The 5,029-nt window shown below is 36.1% G+C and overlaps 1 protein-coding gene across 2 annotated transcripts in view; it reads right to left on the reverse strand.

Annotated features, from left to right (window-relative positions):
- Nucleotides 1-1,167: 1,167 nt before the first annotated feature.
- Zfhx3 (zinc finger homeobox 3) overlaps nt 1,168-5,029 on the reverse strand; it is a 276,123-nt gene continuing 272,261 nt past the window's right edge. For both annotated transcript variants that reach the window (XM_013503944.1, XM_005403533.2), the window contains one exon: nt 1,168-4,878. The gene's annotated coding sequence lies outside the window, so the exon portion shown is untranslated. The remainder of the gene's footprint in view (nt 4,879-5,029) is intronic.

Genomic DNA, 5,029 nt, shown 5'->3' on the forward strand with positions numbered 1-5,029 from the left:
CCTGCCAGATCCTAAAATAATTACAGCTTCGAAAGGCAGATGTGGCTTTGGTTCTGAACAAGTCTTATCATCCTGTACCTTTTCATGGGGTGGGAAGAAAGATCAGTGACATAACTATGTGTCAAGAAAACATGCTGAGACAGAAGCCATCTGCTTCTTTGGGAACACCCCAAAGAAAGGTCCAGCGGTTCAAGCACTAGCCAGAGATCCAGCTTTCTTGAGTACGACTAATACCTCTGCCAATTATAGAACTGTATGAGATTTTGAGTTAATAGGGTCACTGCTGCTTCATGAATGACTACAGGAACTATGAAAAAAAGACTTCGTTGACAATGACCATCTGAGCCACCAGAATAGGATTTGATAGCTTAACTCCTGGCAAGGAAAAGATCCTGTTGACCAAGGACAGATGCTGCAGACCTTGCAAGGACACAGCCACCCAGCAATGCCGTCCACACCTAGCCTCTAGTTTTATAAATTATTAATTAGTTATGACTATAAATTAGAGATGAATGAAAGGCCTCTGGGCCTGATGTTGGATGTACTTGTTATGAATGAATTTCAGGCATTTTTTTTCCACTCTAAGAAGGGTAGGTGTACGAGGACTAGAGTCCCTTGCTTGCAGAAATTACTAATGCTACTGCAGCTGTAGAGACCATGTCTATCTCAGATTCTGCTCTAACAGAGGTTTACAAAACCCATTTGCTAGGACAGATAAATGTGGTCAGTCATTTGCTTAATTCAACTTACTGTTGGTATTTTGCTATAGACACTAGATCCAACTCCCAGTTCAGGAAAGTTGAACATCCCTCTCTCCTGGCTATGAGGAAACTTTTTTTGCTTGTAGGTGGGGCAAGTGTGTAAAATTTTTCATATAAACATTTAAATTAAAAACCTAGTAGCTACTGGGGTTCTACAGGGTCCGTAATTCTCCAAGAGGTCAGGCATATACTTGGCAGTCATGACCCAGACTTCTGACAGTCTCATGAGGGCCAAGAGATAAGAGATACACTGGTACTTAAAAAACAAACCGCTTATATGCATCTCTGTATACCTTGGGCTAAGTACTCCCTGTATACACAAGCTTGAGATATTGTTCAAATTTACACTTCACCAGCCATTCACCTTTCTCTCATGCACACAAAATCTGGTAACAGAGACAAGAACTTTTGCTCATATTTTTTTAATGTATCACAATGAGCAGGAAACATACTTGATGAAATATTTCAAAGGAGTATATTCAATTACCATCTACAATCAACTTAACTATGACAACAAAGTTTTTGTGACAAATTTCTTTTTTCAGTTTGAAAGTTCCATGTGGTTCTGTTTGTTAGTCTCCATGTATTTTGGTACAGTTCGAGATCAGCATTGTTACAGTAACAAAAAAGCTAACAAGACTACATTATAGAAAAACACCAAGAACATCATTTTTGGTTTCACTTGCTCTATTTTTTTTTGTTTTTTTTTGTTTTTTGTGTTTTTTTGTTTTTTATACATTGCAAAGGCTGTTCATATACCTCTTCACCTCAGGGTCACGTTCATTTATGCTTTCTTTCCTACCCAAACTTGTCCCTCCCCTCCCCCCTGAAGAAAGTAAACAAACAAAAAACTAGTCAAAGCTTTGTTTCACAGTGGGCAGTATCTCAGCGCCAACAAACAACCAACTCAATTTATGCTTCTATTTAAAATGTTTTAATTTAATTTATTATTTAAAAAAAATATATGTCCATGAACATCAAGTGCACTGGCTTGGGTCATTGCCTCACTCTCCTGCAACTTCCTGCCATGCCTGATAAACTCAGGTTTAAACACATGCCGTCTGTTTTACTTTATTTTCAATTGTGTAAAACTTTGGCCACATTCATCTCTTTAAATAGCTTTTAATTTAAAAAAAACTTCCTAGATGTATTAAACTTTTTCTCTGTGTGTATATGTGTTTTACTTTTTTTTTTTTTTTTTTTTGCAAGGACAGATGAAGTTATACCCCAATTCTGTGGGTCAGTCTGGTGCTATGACTGAATTAGTGTCTAGCACCAACCCACACTAGGGTTATTTGAGAAAAACAAAATGAAAACAAAACAAAAACAATCACCAAAAAAATGAAGTGCCAATAGAGGTTAAGAACTAATTTAAAAAGTAACTTGAGATATCCTACTTGGCTACCTACTATACAGCAGACAGGAGTAAATTCACCAAATGAGGTCAATCTAAACAGTTGAGTGTTGTAGTGAATTCATGCTTTGTAAATGATACAGGCATAGCCACTGTGGATGTCAGTCCAAAAACATGTGACTGGATCATGTCTGACTTCTAGTTTTCACCATCACTGACTACTTTGCTACTTCTGGGTTAGTGCTGAGAACCGCTTTTTCTTTTTTGAATGAACATGCATGTGGGCGGTGCAGTTGTAGAGGAAAGTATTAAGTGTGCAACCCACTCCAGGTTGAAACAATCACATAACCCCTCTGAGGAATACTGGTGGGTGGAAAGCACGCTTAGCCAATCTACCCCCCACCTTATTGTTGCCACACACACCCACAAGTCAAGGCATGGCAGCACAAAGCACTGACAGTCACTCTGCCTCACAGAGGGAGGATGCCATAGTAGCTCAAAAAAAAAAAAAAAATTTAGGGGAGGGGCAGCAAAATTACAAAGGAACTTGAAGTTGAGGGGGAGGGAAAGGGATAGAAATTGCACTATTACCAAGCAATATCATTTTTAAAAACAGTTTTCAGAGAAGACCTAGCAGAATTGGACAGGTAAAGCTAGTGTTAAATTGTTAACTGGTATCACATAGAGAACCGAAAACAAAAACAACTTTTTTTCTATGATACAAACACAGAGTAACATACAACAGTTAAATGGCAAAAAATATATATATATTTCATAGAGTTACAAACAAGATAAAATAATGGAAAACAAAAAACTGTACAACTTTAAAATTTAAAAATGTTCATCTCAAACACAGGGAGAAATACAAGAATTCTTCTTAAAAGGAAATAGCTTGTTAAAACAGTAAATGTTTTGTGTACTTGTTTTTGACACCTTATGCTACAACTGGATACTGATATGAATAGTTAAGATGGTATTCTTTAGTATTTCTACTTAAAAAAAATTAAAAAGGAATTTGCACTGTGCATCAGCCTAGTTAGAAATATGTACAACAGTTCAGGATCTACTCTTTAACTAAAAACAAATTCATAAAAATAGTCCTGGCTAAAAAAAAAAGAAAAAGAGAAAAAAAGAAAAAACTCCATTTTCAGATCTTGGAATGCTCCAGTCTTTTGCAAAGTCGATGAGTGGCTTCAGCACTGGGGAAAGAAGCCGAAAGGTGACCAATGGAACCGGTACTCACAGTCTTCAAAGTTCCCTTTTGAAACATAAGGAAGAGAATGAAGGGGAGAAAGATTTCACACTTTGGGGATACGGGAGATTGTGTCTGGTGATGTTTATTTATGAAAGTGAAACAGCAAAGTATTTGTCTCCAAAACCTACATTTTAGCAGCACAAAGTTTTCCATTCAAAGTTCAGACTGTTTTTTTTTTTTAAAGATAAAAAAGGATGTGTTGCTGTGTCACGTGTTACAGGAATATGGATATTAACATAAATACAAGTGCCTCACATACGGTTTCCTTTTTTGCTTTCTGTTCATTGCTATCTGCTTTGTTGGCTGCGCTCCGGATCACTCGCTGCTCAAACTGCCTAACACAGGACAAAACTTTGAAGTTAAAAATGTGTCTTTTGGTATCTGGAATTGTCATTAACAGTTGCCTCTCTGCTTGCAGAAGAAGCACATAACAACCTGGGAATCTTTCTGTTTTATTCTTTCTTTTACTAAACTAAGTCTTGTTTGTTTAAATCAGAAACAAATTCTCAAGTAACAAGAACCCTTTCCCTTTTTTCTGCATCAGCAGTGAAAGGGTGTGTCTTTGGATTTTATTTAAAGCATGAAATTTCTTTTTCTGAGAGAGGAAAGAAAAAACATAAAAACAAACAAACAAAAAACCAAACCCCTAACCAAAAACTTTAGAAAGAAAAGCACACAGCCCAGTTTACACAAACTGAAACAAATGCTTGAGGTCAGGAAAAGAATATTTGAAGCATCTATCGAATAAGAAGGAAAAGAGGTGCAAAGAAAAGCCAAAGGAAGGATAAATAAAAAATAAATGCACAAGGCTACCAGACATACGTAACTAGAATTATATGCCTTTAAAAAGTTTCAACTCCCCAACCAAAAATAATCTGTGAGGATCCTAATGACCCCTAGAATCCTTTGAAATTTTCTATAGCTTTATAAAATAATTCTGCAGCCACCCTCTAAGAAATGAAGGCAGCTACCTTAAGTGGGAGATTATAGGATGGGAGTTGGGAAGAGGAAAGAGAAAGTGGAATGAAGGGACAAAGGGGAGAAAAGCTTAGGCAAATCAACAGATTGCAATCTATCTGCTAGGAATGAACAAGACAACATCAAATGAGGAGCTGTCAGCTGGACCATACAAAAAGCTAAATGTACACAAAAAGTTTTTTTTTTTTTCCTTTTAAATCTACCATACTGCTTCAGTTCATTTCCAATGCAACAATCTACTCAACACCAAAAATGGTCATATCTATCATAAATACAGAAAGTCAGTTTTTAAAACTTATTTTTTAAGCTACAAGTCCTCAACACTCTTTGTGTATGTGGGTTTTTTTTTTTTTTCTGAAAGTGGGAGTGTTTTAACTTTTCCCCTTGAAATTGGCTTCAGCAGAAAAGCTATCCTTAAAAATCCCCAGAAAGCTAAAGCAGTTCACATTGTTTTTCTCGAATACTTTCTGCCCATTTTTAAATTAAAACAACAAAAAAAAATCTTTTCTGGAACAAAAAAAAAAAAAAACCTGAAAAAATAATATATATAAAACAATGATTCTTTGAACAGAAGGAAGTGTGAGCGATTGGCTTCAGCAGAAAAGCTATCCTTAAAAATCCCCAGAAAGCTAAAGCAGTTCACATTGTTTTTCTCGAATACTTTCTGCCCATTTTTAAATT

This window comes from Chinchilla lanigera, unplaced genomic scaffold (assembly GCF_000276665.1).
Source record: "Chinchilla lanigera isolate Chin_1 unplaced genomic scaffold, ChiLan1.0 scaffold00083, whole genome shotgun sequence".
In the NCBI taxonomy this organism is placed as follows: Eukaryota; Metazoa; Chordata; class Mammalia; order Rodentia; family Chinchillidae; genus Chinchilla; species Chinchilla lanigera.